Source organism: Castor canadensis, chromosome 14 (assembly GCF_047511655.1).
Source record: "Castor canadensis chromosome 14, mCasCan1.hap1v2, whole genome shotgun sequence".
In the NCBI taxonomy this organism is placed as follows: domain Eukaryota; kingdom Metazoa; phylum Chordata; class Mammalia; order Rodentia; family Castoridae; genus Castor; species Castor canadensis.
Window position 1 is genome coordinate 65,121,595 of NC_133399.1, and position 23,113 is coordinate 65,144,707.

Here is a 23,113-nt window from a genome sequence, read left to right on the forward strand (position 1 = left end):
GATTCACTTCCCCCAATCTTCAGCGCTCAGGGCGCCCCACCCTCTTTCCAGCGTGTCTTAACTGTTCTTATTGCTTAGTACTCAGTTTCTCTTTTTTCCCGGGTGGAGGTCAGTCTGTCCAGGGGGCTATGCTGCTCTGGCCCAGGCTTGTCTGTGGGGGAACCGCGGTACCGCGAAGCTCACCTGGTCCGCATCTTCCCAAGCCGTATGGGCGCCGGCCACTGGCGGCCCCGGGGGCCTCCTCGGTTCTCCGTTTAACGTGAAGTGGAGATTCTCTGCACCGGCTGGAGATGTGGAGGAGTCAAAGTTATGCCTTTTCTCGGTGATTATGCCTGCAAAGTGTGTCTCCAGCGTCTCTCCAAGATTTCACTATAGGAGGCTCGCTTTCTGCTTCCTACCTCTAGCCGCCATCTTGGAATCTCCCCCAGTCATTTGGTTTTATCAGTGCTTAATGTAAACTAAGATTTTTACTTATACACATCTCAGGCCCCTGATCTTCCCCCTCCCCCCCTTTAGTGTGCTGTGCAGAATAAAACAGGGCTCAGGATTGGCCAGCATCATATCTTCAGGGTCTGTACCAAGGGTGCTATCTCTTTTTCAGCAGGAAAATGATTCAAGATTAAACACGATCTCCTTTGACTATCAAGTCCTGGGGTTGTGTGCCATGCTCCTCATCCTCTACCAAAAAATAGAAAAGAAAATGCCCTCTTAACACAGCCAAACTATTCAGCCATAAAAAGAATGAAATCCTGCCATTTGAAACAACATGGATGGAACTGGAGAAAATTCTATTAAATGAAATGAGCCAGGCACAGAAAGATAGTTCTTCATAAAAGTTCTTCGTATGTGGAATCTAACCAAGCTGATCTCATAGAAGTTGACAGTAAAATGGTGGTTATCAGAGGCTGGGAGAATGGGGAGGAAGGGATGGAGAAATGTTAACTACTGGGCACGAACTTACAGTTAGAGAGGAGCAAGAAGCTCCGATGCGCCATTGCACAGCAGTTATCATAGATAACCATAATGTACTGTGCATTTCAGAAGTGTAGAAGAAATGGCTTTTGAAAGTTTCCTCCATCAAGAAGTGATAAATACTTGCAGAGATAGCTATGTTTCACTTAATTTAAACAATGCACAATGTACACAAATAACAAAACATTTTATGACTCCCAATTAATGTACAATTTTTGAGTATTTATGTATCTGTAAAATTTTAAAGGGATTAATATGAAATTTAAAAATAAAATAAATGAAAAAATTTAAAGAAAAAAAGCAAATGTCTCTTTATGTATCAATATCTGTTTCCTGTGCCTGTTTCAAGACTTGACAGTACAGTGTTTGTTTTAGACACTCCATCTGCACTGATTTTCAGGAACTCAAAATGCCCTGCTCGCTTTTCTTTGTTTCTGTTCTTCTTCTTCTTCTTCTTCTTCTTCTTCTTCTTCTTCTTCTTCTTCTTCTTCTTCTTCTTCTTCTTCTTCTTCTTCTTCCACTTCTTCTTCTTCTTTTTTTTTTTTTTTTTTTGGTACTGGGGATCAAACTCAGGGCCTTCACCTTGAGCCACTCCACCAGCCTATTTTTGTGAAGGGTTCTTTTGAGATAGAGTCTCACAGAACTATTTACCCAGGCTGGCTTCAAACCACAGTCCTCCTTGTCTCTGCTTCCTGAGTAGCTAGGATTACAGGCGTGAGCCACTGGCACATGCTCTGCTCTCTTTTCTTTGAGAAAGGATTGATATGCACTCTTGCTGTGTCTCTTTCTTCCCTTAAAACTCCTGCATGGCTTTGTGTGAGTCCACAAACCCCAGAACCACACTGCTGAGACAGACACAGTGGAAACGCTGAACAGTGAGTGGGTGATGATGCAGACTTCAGGTTGTTCTGAATAAAATGCAAAATAAACATTTTTATTAACAATGTTTAGCCTGCCATTTAAAATAAACATACAAATATTTCCTATACATTCTATTATTAGAGAAAAATATTTCTTTCAATATATCAAAATCTAAATTTGTACATAAAGTAAATAAGAGTGATTTTCACTTTAAAGGATTATTTTTAAAAGATTTCCTACAGCATGTATTTAATAGCAGACTCTATTAGAATATTTTTAATCATTTAAAAGTTTTTTTATTTTACTTAATCACAAAAGTAGTATATTCAATATATTTTAATATGTTTTAGCATATACTTAAAAAAAAAACTCAAGCACTAAATGTATTATTTGGAAAATAAAGGTTGTCCTTAATATCACAACTGAATGATAACTGTTGTTTACAGCTCAGTGAACAGTCTTCCAAATTTATTTATAAACAAAATGATTTTTACACAAAAATAGTATTCTACTATACCTGATTATACTATATTCAAATTACTTTTTAAAATATTACACCTTTTATTACTCAAAGGGTTTTTTTTGGAAGAAAAAAACCCAGCACTTTTAAAAATTGCAATGAAACCAGGCATGGTGGTGCATGCTTATAACTCCAGCACTCAGGAGTCAGAGACAGGAAGATGGAAAGTTCAAGGCTAGCCTGGGATTACATACCAAAACTTTGTCTAAAAAAAAAACCCAATAAATTGATATATATTATGCATAGCATAAAATTCACTATTTCAAAGTATACACTCAGTACCATTAGTAGATTGACTATATCAATCATCCAGAATATTTTTATCCCCCTCAAAGAAACTCTGTACCTAATAGTAATCACAATCCCTTCTCTCCCCCAGACTCTACCAGCCTCTAATCTACATTCTGTCCTTAAGGATTTCGTGTGGCTTTGGGTATCTGACTTCCATCATACAGCATAATGTTTCCAGGTTAATCCATGTTAATAAGAACATTCCAGTACTTCACCCCTTTTTATGTCTTGGTGATAATTCACTATATGGATACACTTTTTGTTTACCCATTTATCATTTGGACATTTGTGTTGATTCCACTTTTTAACTACAATGAATAATGCTGCTCAGAATATTCAAGTTCAAGTTTTGGGGGGGCACATATATTTTCAGTACTCTTGGGTATGTACCTAGAAGGGTATTTGGGAGACAAAATGTTAGTTCTAAGTTTAATTTTTTGAGGAACTATCAGACTATCAAACTATTAGCCAGTCACCATACCATTTTATAACCTGGCCTGCAAGCAAACTGTTTTTATTTTTAAAATAGCTTGAATATCTTTGTGTGAGGACATTAATTAGTTTTAGTAACTTTAGTGTTCCATTGTATGACTGCATCAAAATTCATTTAACTAATCCTCTTATTATGGACAGCTTTTTACAACGTAACCCAATGCTATATTAAGCATCTTTCACAAATATCCTAATCAGTGATGTTACTTGGTCAAAAGAAATCCATGCTTTAATTATATTACTGAGGTATAAATAGCATTCATAATTTAATGTATTGGTTATGTATATAACCATGAAACCTTCACTATAATGAATATAATAAGCATATCTGTCCCCTAAAAAAGCTTCCTTCCCTGGCCCTGCATGGTGGCTCATGCAATAACAGCAGCTACTTGGGAGGTGGAGATTGGAAAGATCAAGGTTTGAGGCCAGCCTGTGCAAAAAGTTAGCAAGATTCCATCTCAACAAATAGCCAGGCACGTTGGTACATGACTGTGATCCCAGCTATGTGGAAGGAGGATCACGGTCTGAGGTCAGTTCTGGGCAAAAATATAAGACTCTATCTGAAAAACAACTAAAGCAAAAAGGGCTGAGGGTATGGTTCAAGTGGTAAAGTGCCTGCCTAGCAAACACCAAGCCTTGAGTTCAAACTTCAGTTTGCACCCCCAAAAAAGTTTCCTTCCTGGGCTGAGGGTGAGTTTGATGGTAGAATGATGGCCTAGCATGGATGAAGTCCTGGCTTCAATCCCTGGCACTGCAAAAAAAAAAAAAAAAGTTTCTTTCCCTCTCTAATCTGCATATTTATATACCCTCCTCTGTCTCTAAGCAACCATTGAGCTATTTTCCCTTCAAATAAGTTGTTTCTAGCATTTGGCTATTAAAAATAAAACTACTATAAAAATTGTGTTTAAGTATTGTTATGTACATTTGCTTTCATTTTTCTTTGGTAAATGTCTAGAAATGAAATGACTGGATCATATGGTAAATATATGCTTAACGTTTTGAGAAACAGCCAAATGATTTTCCAAAGTAGTTGTCACAGGCTAGAAGTGTGGCTCAAATGGTAGATAACTTGCCCTGAGTTCAAACACCAGCACTACAAAAAAACTGAAGAAGTTATTCAATTTTGTGTTCCCACCAGAAGTTCCTCCCCATCCATGCCAACACCTGGAATTTCTTATTGTCTGTCCTGGTCTACAAAAATACAAACATTCATATATTTTGTTTACAATTAATTTATTTTTGTCTCTTGCAAACATGTATAAATACATTTATGTATGTATATGTTGTTGGAGTAGACTTACTTAATAGTTGGCAAAGGACATACACTGTTTCTTTGTTTGTAGGGTAAACATTTTCAAAATGGGAAAGGCAAGTGTTAGTCTCTTCTTCCCTAGTAAGAACTGTAAATTAAAAATATGTATAAAAAGACCAAACTTGAGAATCATGGGCATCGAAGAAGGAGAAGAGGTGCAAGCAAAGGGAATGCGTAATATATTCAACAAAATAAGAACAGAAAATTTCCCAAATCTAGAGAAAGATATTCCCATACAGATGCAAGAGGCCTCCAGGACACCAAACAGACCAGATCAAAATAGAACTACCCCATGACATATCATCATTAAAACAACAAGTTCAGAAACTAGGGAAAGAATATTGAAGGCTGTAAGAGAGAAAAAACAAATAACATACAAAGGTAAACCCATCAAAATCACAGCAGACTTCTCAACAGAAACATTAAAAGAAAGAAGAGCGTGGGGTGAGATCTTCCGGGCAATGAATGAAAATAACTTCAACCCCAGGATACTCTACCCAGCAAAACTATCATTCAAAATAGATGGAGCAATAAAAGTCTTCCATGATAAGCAGAAACTAAAACAATATGTGACCACAAAGCCACCATTACAAAAGATTCTTCAAGGGATTCTGCACACAGAAAGAGAAACCCAACTTAACCATGAAAAGACAGGCAGCACCAAACTACAGGAAAAGAAAAATTAAGAAAGTAGAGAGTAACCTCAACTTAGGTACACACAATCAAACCTTCAAACAACTAAGACAACTAAATGACAGGAATCACCACATACCTATCAGTACTAACACTTAATGTTAACAGACTTAATTCACCCATCAAAAGGCATCACTTGATGAAATGGTTTAAAAAGGAAGATCCAACAATTTGTTGCTTACAGGAGACCCATCTCACCAACAGAAATAATCACAGGCTTAGGATGAAAGGCTGGAAGAAGATTTACCAAGCCAATGGCCCCTGAAAACAGGCAGGAGTAGCAATACTTATCTCTGACAAAGTAGACTTCAAACCTACATTGATCAAACAAGATAAAGAAGGATATTCCACACTAATAAAAGGGGAAATAGACCAAAAGGAAATAATAATTATCAACCTACATGCACCCAATGTCAATGCACCCAATTTCATCAAACATATGCTGAAAGACCTAAAAGCATATATTAACTCCAACACAGTGGTTGTGGGAGACTTTAACACCCCATTGTCATTAATAGATAGGTCATCCAAACTAAAAATCAGTAAAGAAATCCAAGATCTAAAATATACAATAGATCAAATGGACCTACTTGATGTCTACAGAACATTTCATCCAACTTCTACACAATATACATTCTTCTCAGCAGCCCATGGAACTTTCTCCAAAATAGATCATATCCTAGGGCACAAAGCAAGCCTCAGCAAATATAAGAAAATAGAAATTATACCACGCATACTATCTGATCACAATGCAGTAAAAGCAGAACTCAACAACAAAAGTAAAGACAAAAAACATGCAAACAGCTGGAAACTAAATAACTCACTACTTAGTGAACAATGGATCATTGATGAAATAAAAGAGGAAATTAAAAAGTTCCTGGAAGTCAATGAAAATGAAAACACAACCTACTGGAACCTATGGGACACAGCAAAGGCAGTCCTGAGAGGAAAGTTTATAGCCATGAGTGCATATATTAAAAAGAATGAAAGATCCCAAATCGATGACCTAATGATACATCTCAAACTCCTAGAAAAACAAGAACAAGCAAATCCCAAAACAAATAGAAGGAGAGAAATAATAAAAATAAGAGCTGAAATCAACAAAATAGAAACCAAAAAAACCATACAAAGAATTAATGAAACAAAAAGTTGGTTCTTTGAAAAAATAAACAAGACTGATAGACCCCTGGCAAACCTGACTAAAATGAGGAGAGAAAAAACCCAAATTAGTAGAATCAGGAATGCAAAAGGGGAGATAACAACAAACACCATGGAAGTCCAGGAAATCATCAGACTACTTTGAGAGCCTATATTCAAATAAATTTGAAAATCTTAAAGAAATGGACAGATTTCTAGATACATATGATCATCCAAAACTGAACCAAGAGGATATTAATCACCAGAATAGATCTATAACACAAAATGAAATTGAAGCAGCAATCAAGAGTCTCCCCAAAAAGAAAAGTCCAGGACCTGATGGATTCTCTGCTGAATTCTATCAGACCTTTAAAGAAGAACTGATACCAACCCTCCTTAAACTGTTCCATGAAATAGAAAGGGAAGGAAAACTGCCTAACACATTTTATGAAGCTAGTATTACACTTATCCCAAAACCAGGCAAAGACACCTCCAAAAAGGAGAACTATAGGCCAATCTCCTTCATGAACATTGATGCAAAAATCCTCAACAAAATAATGGCAAACCGAATTCAACAACACATCAAAAAGATTATTCACCACGACCAAGTAGGCTTCATCCCAGGGATGCAGGGGTGGTTCAACATATGAAAATCAATAAATGTAATAAACCACATTAACAGAAGCAAAGACAAAAACCACTTGATCATCTCAATAGATGCAGAAAAAGCCTTTGATAAGATCCAACATCATTTCATGATAAAAGCTCTAAAAAACTAGGAATAGAAGGAAAGTACCTCAACATTATAAAAGCTATATATGACAAACCTACAGCCAGCATTATACTTAACCGAGAAAAACTGAAACCATTTTCTCTAAAATCAGGAACCAGACAAGGATGCCCACTATCTCCACTCCTATTCAACATAGTACTGGAATTCCTAGCCAGAGCAATTAGGCAAGAAGAAGGAATAAAAGAAATACAAATAGGTAAAGAAACTGTCAAAATATCCCTATTTGCAGATGACATGATCCTATACCTTAAAGACCCAAAAAACTCTACTCAGAAGCTTCTAGACATCATCAATAGCTACAGCAAGGTAGCAGGATATAAAATCAACATAGAAAAATCATTAGCATTTCTATACACGAACAATGAGCAAACAGAAAAAAAATGTATGAAAACAATTCCATTTACAATAGCCTCAAAAAAAATCAAATACCTAGGTGTAAACCTAACAAAAGATGTGAAAGACCTCTACAAGGAAAACTATACACTTCTGAAGAAAGAGATTGAGGAAGACTATAGAAAGTGGAGAGATCTCCCATGCTCATGGATTGGTAGAATCAACATAGTAAAAATGTCGATACTCCCAAAAGTAATCTACATGTTTAATGCAATTCCCATCAAAATTCCAATGACATTCATTAAAGACATTGAAAAATCTACTGTTAAATTTATATGGAAACACAGGAAGCCACGAATAGGCAAGGCAATACTCAGTCAAAAGAACAATGCTGGAGGTATCACAATACCTGACTTCAAACTATATTACAAAGCAATAACAATAAAAACAGCATGGTACTGGCACAAAAACAGACATGAAGACCAGTGGAACAGAATAGAAGACCCAGATATGAAGCCACACAACTATAAGCAACTTGTCTTTGACAAAGGAGCTAAAAATATACGATGGAGAAATAGCAGCCTCTTCAACAAAAACTACTGGGAAAACTGGTTAGCAGTCTGCAAAAAACTGAAACTAGATCCATGTATATCACTGTATACCAAGATTAACTCAAAATGGATCAGGATCTTAATATCAGACCCCAAACTCTAAAGTTGATACAGGAAAGAGTAGGAAATACTCTGGAGTTAGTAGGTATAGGTAAGAACTTTCTCAACGAAACCCCAGCAGCACAGCAACTAAGAGATAGCATAGATAAATGGGACCTCATAATACTAAAAAGCTTCTGTTCATCAAAAGAAATAGTCTCTAAACTGAAGATAACACCCACAGAGTGGGAGAAAATATTTGCCAGCTACACATCAGACAAAGGACTGATAACCAGAATATATAGGGAACTTAAAAAACTAAATTCTCCCAAAACTAATGAACCAATAAAGAAATGGGCACGTGAACTAAACAGAACTTTCTCAAAAGAAGAAATTCAAATGGCCAAAAAACACGTGAAAAAATGCTCACCATCTCTAGCCATAAAGGAAATGCAAATTAAAACCACACTAAGATTCCAGCTCACCCCTGTTAGAATAGCTATCATTAGCAACACCACCACCAACAGGTGTTGGCAAGGATGCAGGGAAAAAGGAACCCTCTTACACTGTTGGTGGGAATGTAAACTAGTACAACCACTCTGGAGAAAAATTTGGAGGCTACTTAAAATGCTAGACATTGATCTACCATTGGATCCAGCAATACCACTCTTGGGGATATGCCCAAAAGACTGTGACACAGGTTACTCCAGAGGCACCTGCACACCCATGTTTATTGCAGCACTATTCACAATAGCCAAGTTATGGAAACAGCCAAGATGCCCCACTACTGACGAATGGATCAAGAAAATGTGGTATCTATACACAATGGAATTCTATGCAGCCATGAAGAAGAATGAAATGTTATCATTCACTTGTAAATGGCTGGAATTGGAGAACATCATTCTGAGTGAGGTTAGCCTGGCCTAAAAGACCAAAAATTGTATGTTCTTCCTCATATGCGGACATTAGATCAAGGGCAAACACAACAAGGGAATTGGACTTTGAGCACATGATAAAAGCGAGAGCACACAAGGGAGGGGTGAGGATAGGTAAGACACCTAAAAAATTAGCTAGCATTTGTTGCCCTTAACGCAGAGAAACTAAAGCAGATACCTTAAAAGCAACTGAGGCCAACAGGAGAAGGGGACCAGGAACTAGAGAAAAGGTTAGATCAAAAAGAATTAACCTAGAAGGTAACACACACGCACAGGAAATCAACGTGAGTCAATGCCCTGTATAGCTATCCTTATCTCAACCAGCAAAAACCCTTGTTCCTTCCTATTATTGCTTATACTCTCTCTACAACAAAATTAGAAATAAGGGCAAAATAGTTTCTGCTGGGTATTGAGGGTATTGGGGGGAGAGGGAGGGGGCGGAGTTGGTGTGGGAGGGGGTGGGGGCAGGGGGGAGAAATGACCCAAGCCTTGTATGCACATATGAGTAATAAAACAATTAAAAAAATGTATAATATCATGTTCCAGGGATGAATGACAGAGTCATTCCATCTGTAAAGACCTAAAGATACAGGGATTAGTGGTCCAAATCACATATCCAATCTAGCTGCTACAAACATTGTATTTTAGAAGATGGCAATTAACTACTTCATACTCAACCAATAGTAGCCCAAACAGTGCCTGCAGTGTCAGGTATGATATTTTTGTTTGAGCAGATTAATACTGCCTCTGGTAAGCAATAATGGCCACTGAGCCATGAAACGCATTCTTTTTCATCTCTATCAGAAAGACAGATAGGAATGTTTACATTCACTTGGACCAAACTACAGTGTACATTTACTCACCCCTCTGTCACAATATAGCCTAGAGAGTACTGAGTTTTCTGGGAATTTTGTAGAATGTCACCTTGGCCCATTGCATTGAAAACATCATATTGATTGAACCAGACATGAACAAAGTAGCAAGTACATTAGTGGCTTTGGTAAGGCACATGTTCCAGACAAAAGGAAATAAACCCAGCAAATGTTCAAGTAAAGATATTCAAGGTCAGTGGTCTAGGACATAATAGGATAATCGGATGTCCCCACCAAAGTAAGGGATAAATTAATGTATCTGACACCTTCCGCCAACCACATGAAAGCATAACACCTGGAAGAGATCTTCGTGTTTCAGGCATCATATTCTGCATTAGAAATATGATGGTGTGCCATTTTACTAAATAATAAGGAAGTTCCCTGCTTTGCATATGGTCTAGAATAGTAAAGGACTGTATGGCAGGTCCAGGCCATGGTACAAGCAGATCTGTCACTTTGCCATTTGACCCAGCCAACCCTATAGTGTTAGAAGTACATGGGGTAGGAAAAGATAGCATAGATTTTGTAGCAAGCTCCAACATAAGAAACAAAACATAGACCCCCAAGGCTTCGACAGCCAGATCATGCTGTCTGCAGCCAAACAATTATAAACCACTCGGAAAACAGTTCCTGGAATGCTGTTAAGTTCTGGAAGAGATGGAATGCTTGACCATGGAAACTGAAGTTACCATGGATCTAGAACTGCCCATTATGAACTGGTTTTTGTGGGACCCACAAAGCTGCAAGACTGGGTAGTTTCAGCAGCATCCATTCTAAGACAGCAACACATTTGGGATTGAGCACAAGCAGGGGCAAAAGGCAAAAGCAAACTGCCCAGGCAGTACCCCATATCTCATGTCATTTGCCACTGTTGAACAGCATCTTTCCCTCAGCTCATATCGATGGCAATCTGAGGACCCTGGTAAGAAGAAAGACAGATGGGTCAGTTCATTGTGAGCCCACAAGCCAAAAGTGGGCTCCTTCTATACACAAGCCCTCAGAAGTGGTTCTGAAGACTGGAGGTGAAGAGAAATCCTCCGGAAGGGCCAAGCTGCAGTTGTTGCAGCTGGTCATCCCTCTTTGTGCCTAAGAAAAATGGCTCAAGGTAAGACTACAAGATACTCACAGATAGTAGCAAATGGTTGGATTATTTGGTCAAGATCTGGAAAGTAGGATTGGAGCACTGGAGACAAGGAAAAGTAAGGAAGAGTTTTGTGGATGGACAAATGGGAGTAATCATGAGGTGTGAAGATATTTGTATTGCTTTTTAACATCCAACAGAGAACATTAACCAAGTCTGAAGAGGCACTAAAATCTCACAAAGCTCCCTAAGGAGCTGATCTATGATAAATACACATTCTTTGATTCTTTATCAGAGTGTATTCAGTACCAAACCATGCATTTGTCCCCAAATTATAATTCTGTTCTCAAAAGAGTCTCAATATTTTTCCTCCGTATAATGTAATACCATTTGGCATGAAAAGAAGCAAAGTATTATATACTTGTACTTGCTTTATTATGCACAAAATATACCTGAATGAGCATAGAAGAAACAAGTAACAATTGTGCCTTGGGGAAGAAGAACTGTGTGATAGATTAGGAAAGAGAGTTTTTTACTGAATACACTCTTTTGTCTGAAACTATGTGCTGTATTGTCAACTCAAAAATAAATGTAAGGATTGGTGGAGTTGCTCAAGTGGTAAGAGCACCTGCCTAGCAAGCATGAGGCCCTCCTGATGAGGCCAATCTTTTCCATCTTCACTAATGCTTTCTTTTTTTACGGTGAATGTGTACTAATCACTCCATGTTCTCTAGGTGGTTGTCGTTGTTGCCACTTTGACCATTTTCCCTATTATTTGAGCTAATAACAACTTAGGCTTCTTAGGTGCTGAGGGGAGAAAAGATTAGCAACAACTTTAGATACATTTCCTTTCCTCCTTTCTGTATCTCCTTTTCAGCATCACTAGTAACTTTAAATGTCATAATTTAACAGGATATCTCTAGTATCTAAGACAGGGCCTAGCACATACTTGACACTCCTTGTGCATCGAGCTAAAGGAAGGAAGGAAATTAGAGAATTAATGAATGATACTCTGCTCCAAGGAGGTCAGTTCATTTTTTCTATTCAGCTTTCAAACAAAGGCTATCACTGTCAGATTTTAGGAGGGCTACAGACCTTGTGTGTGCCTTCAGGACTCCCCTAAAGGTGATTTGGAGATTCCTCTCTCCTGGATGGAGGAATGTGTTGTTAGATGCTTGCCCACTATGAGGATATTTAATGAAATTGCAGAGGTAGCTTGCTGTGCTGCCCGTTTTCTCTGAATTCTCTAATCTCTCTGTGTCCCATTACAGTTGCAGGTCAAAGCAATTTGACATGGTATCTGGGCACTCAACACCTCTCTCAAATCAGCATGAAGACTGGTGCTGCTAAGTTGGAAAGTGTCTTTGTCTCCCAAGACACTACTTCTACATCTACTTGATTGTGGATCTCAAAGCAGAGGAGTGAAAATTAAAAATTTTCCTGACAGTTCTCCAAGGAGATCTGAGAGTGAAAGGTTAAAAACACCAGCGCTCACCAAATAGAATGTTCTTTTCCCCATGCTAACAAAGCCTAAGTTCTAACAAAGAATAGATCATCTCCTTTCCATATTCTGTTCTCTTGCCCCTGTACTAACAAGCAAAAGTCTAACCACTGAAAATCAGTAATTATATCCTGAATCTCTCATATGGTGAAATAGTAATTATGCATTAGTGAAGGGCTTCAAGCTGGAGCCTGCTCTCTATTTAGCAGGAAACAATCCCCTCCTGTTTATTAAGAAAGTACTGTATCATTTATTTATCACATACCACCATATGCTAGACACTCTGTTATTTTCCTTCACATATGTGAACTCCCTTAATGTATCATTTTTGTGTTCATTTATTCATTCATCGCACAACTGGAAGCAGTAGAAAAAAGATCCTAAGGGATTATCCCCTTGACTTGCCTGAGTCCTCAACAATGAGGACATAGAGAAAATGAAGGGTTAGTATAATTGGCTTTGATTTTCTACAGATGGAGCATTGTTATTTAAATATAATTTCCTTCTTTATGTTGTAGTTCCTGATTTTAAAAGACGGTTTTATGGTTGAGCTAAACTTAGATGCATAGCATCAGTCATTTACATTCTCACTTGTTAATTATACCAGAAACATTGCACTCTGTATGGATTTGAAATCACTGGCCATGTTCCAACTTTGTGGAAGATGAGATACAAACAGTAGCATGTCTCAACATTGAACTGAATGCAACCATGTAAATTTGCTATGCCAATATAAAGACAGGTACTACCATGTGCAAATTTGTTCCAGTTTAAAGAGAGAGATAAATGGATGGTTCGCTAATTTAATTTCAGAACATTTTCATCACACACACACACACACACATACCCTTTAGCCATCAATTCCAAGTCCTCCCAAATCCTCACTTCTCAGCCCTAAGCAAGCATAAGTCTACTTTCTGTCTTTGTAGTTTTGTCAGCTCTGGATATTTCATGTAAATGGAACCAATGCTCATTCGTGCAGCATGAAATCATTGCCTCATTTGTAAGAAGGCCTTTTAATATCTAAAATTCCAACAAGTTCTTTGTGAGCAATGACTCAGGTATATTGAAGAAAAGCATGTAATTTAGTTATGTACCCAAACAGTTTATTTTGATTGTGTCAAAGTAGGGAATTTTTTATTTGCACATTTTGATAGAGAGCTATATAATTTCAGTTCAGAAAATGGTAATTAAAAAGAAAGATTAAATGAAGCAAGATATATATTATACCTTAAATTTGGTGATATATTTCTTCATTTCTGCAAATTCTTAAGTATCAAGGAAAGTTGATAGATTTGATGTGTTCACGAAGAAAAATCTGAAGGGCTGAAAAAGTGGAGTAGTTGAAACCTCAGAGGGGATTGCTTTTCTCCAATCAAATACAAACAGTAAGAATATTTAGTTGCCTCATGCATAAAGCAAGGTCAAGGGTTTTCCATTGTGTTAACACACATGCAAATATGATGCCAATTGTCAGCTACTCTTAGGGCAGCAGGCAGTGGTGATATCCTGGAGCAATTCACTCCCAACTCTTCTGTTTTTCATAGGTCCCCTTCATGGTTCTTGCTCTTACCTTCTTTTGACTTTCAACTGCCTTCTCTCCCTGTCCTTGAGCTGCTCTCTTATTATCACACACATCTTGCATGGAGAAAGGTATCACAAGTAACCTGGCACGAAATACCAAAATGACTTTTTCTAGAAGCCTAAAGTGACAACAGCATGCTTCAGACTTTGCTGGACTATATAACAGGTATCTTAGTCACTTCGGACTCTATAGCAAAGTACCCTAAATCGAATAGCTTATAATGACAAAAATTTATTTGTCACAGTTCTGAAGGGTGGAAGCTCAGAGCAGAGTGAAGTTCCTTTTCTGGGTTGCAGACCTAGCTTGGCATTGCATCCTTACCCAAGGGAAGGGCAGTCAGCTAGCTTTCTGGCTTCTTCAGATGAAGGAACTAATCCTGTAGGTGAGGGCTCCACCCTCATAACCTAATCAAGTCTTGTAGGTCCCAGGTCCAAATACTATCACATTGGCAATTAGATTTCAACATATGAATTTGGGGGGAGGAATTACACAAATATTCAGTCCATAATAACAGGTACAATAAGCAGTGATTGAAGCTTAAGCAAATCAGTGTTGCCAAAAAATAAGAAAAAAAATAAGATAATTACATGTTTTAGTATTTTCAATATTCACACAGCTTGAATGTTTACTGTGTCACACATTTTCCTAGGCATTCACAAATTCAAGTTTAAATAACATTGAGCTTTTTTCATTTTTCCCATGGTACAAGGAATTGAACCTAGGGCCTTGCATTGCCTCTACCATTGAGCCATGCCCCCGACCTTTTGTTTGTATTTTGTTTTCATTATAGGGTTGCTGACCTTACCCAGGCTGACTGAAATTCACAATCTTCCTGGATCCACATCCCAAATAGCTGGAATTACAGGCATGTGCCACCAGGCCCTGCTAAAATGGAACTCTTTTTTGGCATATTTTATATATGGCTTTGAAGCACACGAACCCGTGTTCATATTTCAGATCTGTCTGGATGTTAAGGTGTGCATGTTTGGACAAAGAATTTATCCCAGCCTCATGTCATCATTGTTCAACAAAGGCAATGATACTCTCTCCTTCTTTAGATTACTATGGAATTATATAATGTGTGGAATAGTGGCTTCTACCTAGCAAACATTCAGTTAATAGTCTCCATCACTGCCCCATCACCCTCACCATCATCATCACTAGGCTAAAAGAAGTCTAACAGGAATCAGAAACACAAAAGCCTCATGTTTTCTCTCAAATGTGGAAGACAGATCCAAAGATAAACACATACACAAAAACAAGCACAGCCATATATAAACTCAGAAGTAGAACATATTTATAACAGTGGAACTATTCATGGAACTCAGGGAAAGAGGGAAAGGAAAAGAAAACCATAGAGTATCAGCTATATCACGTAACATAAAATGTGAAGGTAGAGGATATTAGGATGTGTACTGAAAGCTGTTGGAAAATGGGGGAGGGAGGTTAAGGGGTAAGGTAGATTAATGGAAGGTCTTGAACAGACCAAAGTAAAGCACACCCACAGTGTGCATACACTGAGACACTCCTTCGAACATTAACTTAAATATTAATAATGAAAACCAGGACTGTAAAATAGGTACAGTGGAGGGGGGTTAAAAGTAGGAGGGGTGAAAGGAGGAGATTAAGATGACATGACAATAAAGAAATGGGCAAGTGAACTAAACAGAACTTTCTCAAAAGAAGAAATTCAAATGGCCAAAAAACAGGTGAAAAAATGCTCACCATCTCTAGCAATAAAGGAAATGCAAATCAAAACCACGCTAAGATTCCACCTCACCCCTGTTAGAATAGCCATCATCAGCAACACCAACAACAACAGGTGTTGGCGAGGATGCAGGGAAAAAGGAACCCTCTTACACTGTTGGTGGGAATGTAGACCAGTACAACCACTCTGAAGAAAAATTTGGAGGCTACTTAAAAAGCTAGACATGGCTCTACCATTTGATCCAGCAATACCACTCTTGGGGATGTACCCAAAAGACTGTGACACAGGTTACTCCAGAGGCACCTGCACACCCATGTTTATTGCAGCACTATTCACAATAGCCAAGTTATGGAAACAGCCAAGATGCCCCACCACCGCTGAATGGATTAAGAAAATGTGGTATCTATACACAATGGAACTTTATGCAGCCACGAAGAAGAACGAAATATCATTCGCTGGTAAATGGATGGAATTGAAGAACATCATTCTGAGTGAGGTTAGCCTGGCCCAAAAGACCAAAAATCGTATGTTCTCCCTCATATGTGGACATTAGCTCAAGGGTAAACACAACAAGGGGATTGGACTTTGAGCACATGATAAAAGCTTTAGCACACAAGGGAGGGGTGAGGATAGGTAAGACACCTAAAAAACTAGCTAGCATTTGTTGCCCTTAACGCAGAGAAACTAAAGCAGATACCTTAAAGCAATTGAGGCCAATAGGAAAAGGGGAACAGGTACTAGAGAAAATGTTAGATCAAAAAGAATTAACCTAGAAGGTAACACCCACGCACAGGAAATCAATGTGAGTCAATGCCCTGTATAGCTGTCCTTATCTCAACCAGCAAAAACCCTTGTCCCTTCCTGTTATTGCTTATACTCTCTCTTCAACAAAATTAGAAATAAGGGCAAAATAGTTTCTGCTGGGTATTGAGGGGATGGAGGGAAGAGGGAGGGGGTGGAGTGGGTGGTAAGGGAGGGGGTGGGGGCAGGGGGGAGAAATGAACCAAGCCTTGTATGCACATATGAATAATAAAAGAAAAAGGAAAAAAAAAAGATGACATGATATGGTTGATGGACTTCATACACCTATATGAAACAGAACTAAGAAACCTCTTGCAATGCTTTAAGTGGGGGTGGGGAGGGGTTTGGGGGGAGAGATGATGGGGGCAATGTAAATAATGTACAACATAACTCTAATTGGAATTGTCACTACAAATCTTCCCCCTGTATAATGAATACATCCTAATAAAAAATTTATAAAAGAGGAAGTCTGGCAGTTGGTAAATCATAAATTATTATTCCACCCAACACAAAACAATTATTCACTGTAGTCAATTCATTTTTTAAAAAAATGTTTTTAAGCAGTTAAAGAACCAGTTGTCTATTAGTTTTCCCTACTACCACCCCCTCAACACACACACTTTTCAGCAGACTATTTTAGGCATTATAGAGGAATAGACACTGAAAAGGAATTATTCCCCCTTCTAGTCAGTGTTTTCTCTCTTTGTGAAAATTGCTAGCAGCATGAATAGTCTTTCAAACAGCAAGGGAAGGCTCTTGTCATTCAGGACACTCCTACTTATTCTGAGCATTACTGACCTGCTGATTAGGCAGCACTGGAAACAGGTCAGTGTGAGGGTTTAGAGTTTCTATTTGAGACTGCTGCTCACTCTCTTTATGTATAAACAGTAGAAAGTTATTGAAGAAAATTCAGTCATTAAAAATAATTTTTTTGCCAGTTGCCAGGGGCTCACAGCTGTAATCCTAGCTACTTGGGAGGCTGAGAATGGGAGGATCACTAGTCTGGATCAGCCCCTGCAGGGAAGTTCTCGAGACTCCATCTCAACCAACAGCTGGGTGTGGTGATTCATCTTATCATTTCAGAGACTGCAGGAAGCTTAAAACAGAAGGATGTCTGTCCAGGTGGTGCAAACAAAAAGTGAGACCCTATCTCCAAAATAATTGAAGCGAAAAGGGCAGGAGGTGTGGCTCAACCAGTACAGCACCTGCTTCACAAGCATGAAGGCCTGAGTTCAAACTCCAATGCCACAAAAAAAATAATAATAATAATTTTTTCTAGAATTTCTGTCCATTTTTGCTCTGAAAAGATAATTTCAAACAAAATTCGCTCTTCCTATAAAAATAAAGCAGATTTGTTTTGATCTATGGCTTTCTTACATACAATCCAAGCTACACCTTCCATTTCTTTTTTAAATTTAAAGAATGTCATTCTTTGTGCACTGCATTTTATAAATAGTGTTCCACGCAAGGGAATAAGGACCATTCTAAATGGAATGAGTTTAATCTCAACTTCAGCCTCTGGAACACAAAGCTTCCTGTCTTTTCTAGTTTGTGGAGCTAAGGATGACTACCATTCCTCAAGAGCTTGCATTTTAGGTCTTCATTCCTCACTTCTCTGCATCTTTTCCCCCAAAAACAAAATTTTAACTTGACAGATTGCTCACTTGGAAACTGTTCATTTACAATATTTTCAACTTGCTTTCAAGATAAACTTGTTGATGGTTCAATACTGCATCCCTGAAACCTAACACGTAGGTGTTTGTCACATGAAAATAATGCTGAATGATCTATTAAAGAAAGATATGTAAAATGTAGGCATTTAGTCAAAGAGAATTCTGAGAGAGAAATCAGTTTCCAGAAGATATTCTTTTGTTTTAAAACATTTATTTTCAGTTAAAATCAGAAATTTTCTGATGCTAACCACTAATTTCTGCAAGTGAAGATGCTGAAAAACAAAGAGGAAAAATTTGCCCAAACCACAAAGTGGCAGGTCTGGAATGGATGCTGATTTCCTGATTCTTGCTCCATGTTCCTTCCATCATAACCTTTTAAAAATGTTTTTATTCGTATGTCAGTTCTGCAGGGGGGTTGGTTGTGACATTTCCATATACGCATATAATGTACCCTAGTTTGGTGCATCCTCACCTTTATTCTTCCTCCTCTCCCATGTCCCCACCTCTTAAGATGACTTTGACAGGTTTCACTGTTCCATATTCACACATGTATAGAACGTACCTCAACCATAGTCACCCTCCTTTCCCTTCTTCCTTTCCCTTCTCCCTCCCACGAGTGCCCTCCCCTTAACATGACCTGTTTTACATTCCTGTCCTTCATGGTTTGCCTGTTCATTGTTGAGGGGGTTCGCCTTGGTATTTTGCCTGTAAATATGTTGTACTTTAATCACTAACCCCTCTATTTCTCTTCCTCACCCTTTCCCCTACCCTGTGTTGTTCAAAAGCTTTCAGTGTGTTTCCTAGTGTCTTGTTCCTGCACAAATGTGATTACTCACTCTCTATCATTTTTCCCTCTTTTCCTCCTCCCTTAGTCTCCTCAAACAGTTCCACGTTCAGAAACGTGTGTGTGTGTGTGTGATAATGCTTGTATCTGTATTTGGATCTACTTTCTTTTCTTTTCTATTCTCTGACAAAGGCTTTACTGACAACTCTCCATACAGTTAGTCAAAAATTTAAAAATACAGAATATAGCAGAAAGTATCTCCTACAGTAGAAGCCAATGTAGCAGGAGTTCCTTCTCATGGCTGTAAAAAAATCCGCCCCCACCCCACCCAAATTTAAGAACTTAGTTTTAGTGGTAGACAGGATCCCCACCAGATGAACCAAAATAACTCAGTAGCTAGTCCAAACAAAGGGAGTAGAGAAAAGATCAGATTTTAAAATAATTGCTTTTGTGACATAAACAGGGAACTGGAAAAAACAGGTTTGGGCTAGGCAGTGTCTCTTACTATACCTACCACCACGTTTCTTCTAGCTTGCCCAGTGTCCTCAGTGCTGTGAAAAGTTGCAGGGTGAGACAGCACAGAACATGCCTGTGCTGTCTCTGCCCTTGGACCCTCCTTCCCCACCCACCAGCAGGCTGATCACCCCTGCAGCATGCTTCCGTTTCAAGAAGGAGACCAGGTCCCTGAGAAGCTGCCTCTGTAGCCCTGGCTCCACAGTGGACATCCCCTCTGGTCCAGGCCCACTGGGGGTTGCCTGGATGGCTAGGAGCATTGCTAGCCACTGGCGCTCTCCTGATGTGTTGTGTGACCTCATGGGCCTTGAGCAGGTCCAGTCAGGGTGGCTAGGCCATCTTCAGCTGAGTCAGCTTGCTCCTGAAATTATGGTCTTTGAGAAGACTGCTGATAACTCCCTGGTCCCCCTCTAAGATGTACATGGATGTTGAGAAACAGCTGTTTTTCAACACTAGAAGCAAATTCCAACCCAGCTGCAGCCTCTGAGCATACTCCGAGTCATTAGCTTTCTGTTCTAATGTTTTGGCTCTTTGAGAGCCTTGGGATGGGCCTCAGTGGTCCGATGATAGCACTCAATCTCTCTTGTCTTCTTTCCATGGGAAGAATCTGAAGCCCGGTTGTGGCAATGGTGGTGGTGCCCCCGCTGCAGCCCCACATCTGCTGTTGCAGAGGGAGTTGCTGCCTGACTCCTTGGTTCCTTCCCCGGAGTGGATCTCCTTGCAGCTGTGCTCAGACCGCTACCCCCAACTGGAGGTCCTGCTTCGTTCCTCATGAAGACAGTGGCTTGTCCTTCCAGGTCAGTGGAAAGGCGAAGTCGCTTGTGCGTCTCTTCCCATGGCTTGGGCATGCCTCGTCCCCTAAAGGCCCCCACCCGCCCCACGCACAAGTGCTTGCTACTGCAGTTGCGCACTGAGCAGCTATGGCCCTCTAGGCCAATTCTGCCATCAAATTGGATCTATTTTCCACATATGACACAAAACATGCAACTTCTGTTTTTCTGAATCTGGCTTACTTCACTTAGCATGATGTTCTCCAGTTCCATTTACCTGGGAATGGCAAAATTTCATTCTTCTTTATGGCTGAATAATATTCCATTGTACATACGATATACATAGTATATAATATATATATATATATATATATCACAGTTTCTTAACCCATAAGTCAGTTGTAGGAAACCTGGGCTGTCCCATAGCTTACCAGTTGTGAATAATGCTGCAATAAATATGAGTGTGTACAGGTTCCTTTATTGTATCCTGACTCACATTCCTAGGAGTGGTATTACTGGATCATACCGTAGTTCTGTTTTTAGTTTTTTGGGGAACCTCCATTCTGTTTTCCATGGTGATTATACTAATATACATTTCCACCAACAGTGTATAGGGTTCTTTTTCCCCCACATTCTCACCATATCATTTTTGTATGTTGATTTTGTATCCTGTTACCTTGCTGAAGGTGTTTATGATGTCTAGGAGTTTTGGTCAAGTTCTTAGGGTTTTTCAGCTATAAGATCATGTCATCAGCAAATAGGGATAATTTGACTCTTTCCTTTCCTATTTCAATTCTCTTTATTTCTTCTTCCTGACTCATTGTTCTGGCTAGTAATTTCAAGACTGTGTCGAATAAGAGTGGGAAAGTGGACACTCTTAACTCATTCCTGACTTTAGAGGAAATGGTTTTAGTTTTTCCATATTTAGTGTGATGTTGGCTATATAGGTTTGTCATTTATAGCCTTTATTATGTTGAGGTACATTCCTTCTATTCCTAATTTCATCAGAGCTTTTATCAAGAAAACATGTTGAATTTTGTCAAAGGTTTATCTGCCTCTGTTGAGATGATCATGTGCCTTTTTCCTTGCTTCTGCTTATATGCTGTATTTCATTTACCAGTTTGCTTATGTAGAACCATCTCTGCATCCCCAGAATGAAACAGACTTGATCATGGCATACGATCTTTCTGATATGTCATTGAATTCATAAGTTTGTCAGTATTTTACTGAGAATTTTTGTATATATGTTCATTACAGAGATTGGCCTATAATTCTGTTTTGGTTGTTGCTGTGTCCTTGTCCAGTTTTGGGATGAGTGTAATACAGGCTTCATGGAATGATTTTGGCAGTATTCCTTCCCTGTCTATTTTATGGAAAATTTTGAGGAGTGTTGGTGTTAGTTCTTCTTTAAAGGTCTGGTAGAATAAAGCAGTAAATCCATCAGGTCCTGGGCTTTTCTTTTTTGGGTGACTCTTTATTTTGCTTCAATGTCATTATTTGTTATAGCTCTATTTAGGTTGTTTATTTCCTCTTGGTTCAATTTTGATTGATCATACGCATCTATAAATTTATCCATTTCTTATAGAGATTCCAATTTTTTTGAGTAAAGGTTTTCCAAATATTCCCTAATGATCTCTAAATTTCATTGGTATATGCTATGATAACCTCTTTTTCATCTCTAATTTTATTTATTTTTTTGAAGGCAGAGAAAGATTTATTACACAGCTTAGGACATGCTGTGGGAAGAGGCAGAGTGAGCACTCAGCCCATCTTCAGCCATCTTTGGAGTACAGACATGAGCTATAGGTTTAAGTAAACAAAAGAACTGGGAGCAGGGGACAAAAGGTATACATAGTCAAAAAGTCCCAGTCACAGGTGTGGTCTGGTTGGTCATTATCTCAGTTCTTGTTCCAGAGGAGTTTCCAGAGTTGTTATCCAGGCTCATTTTCACCAGGCAGATGGTCCATTCTGAGTCCTGAGGAGGCTCTACTGCTGGAGTTAGTTTCTGTCTCTTGTCATGAAGATGTTGTCAGTTCTGACTTTCCTGGAATCCAAGGTGGTTGCAAAATGACTGATAGTGTCGTAGGCTTGTGTAGTCTTTGATCAGAAGATTCCCAGATTCTTTGTGTCTCACGTGGAAGCATCAAGACAGAGCATGTGGATGTAGTAAGGAAGGTAATAGAGTCACATGAAGTCTTTCCCTTGACTTAACTTTATGTCCTGGCTCAGTTGTTGTGTTGTTTCTATTCACTGACCTGGGGCTATAAGTAGGAATAATGAATTACAAAATCAGTACCAAATCAGATATTTATGTGAAATATAAAACCCTGGCAGTATTATCTATAAATAGAGAGGTGTTGAAGAAATAAAAGTTGTTTGCATAAAGATTTACACTTAGGTAGTAAAAATAATGGGAGTAGGGGAGAAGATAAGGAAGATAGGGAGAGGAGGAGAAGAGGTTTGGGGTGTGGGAGCTGCAGGTTAATAAGACCCTAGTGTGTGCAGAGTATAGTTCAGTTGTTGTAGAGGAAGGTGCTGTTATCAGGGGTTGCAGAAGGACAAAAAGGATGATACTGATAAAAGAATGTGGTAGACTAAATCACTAGCAGGGCAGTTTATAAAGAAAAGATAGGGAAAGTGGGGGGGATGGGGGGAAGAAGGAAAATAAAAGGAAAAGGGGGAAGAATTGAAAAAGAGAAAAAATTAGAATAAAAGAGGGCTAGACAAATTGTAACACAATGGAAAACATAAATAATAATTTTTAAGGTCTGAATTCCTTCCTTGTTGTGAAAAAGAGTAGGTTTCTTCCTTGCTCAATGAGCAGCACACAGGA

The 23,113-nt window shown here is 38.7% G+C and overlaps 1 pseudogene; it reads right to left on the reverse strand.

The window, feature by feature from the left end:
- Nucleotides 1-19,484: 19,484 nt before the first annotated feature.
- The window catches only part of LOC109675740 (putative RNA-binding protein 15B), a 64,120-nt pseudogene continuing 60,491 nt past the window's right edge, over nucleotides 19,485-23,113 (reverse strand).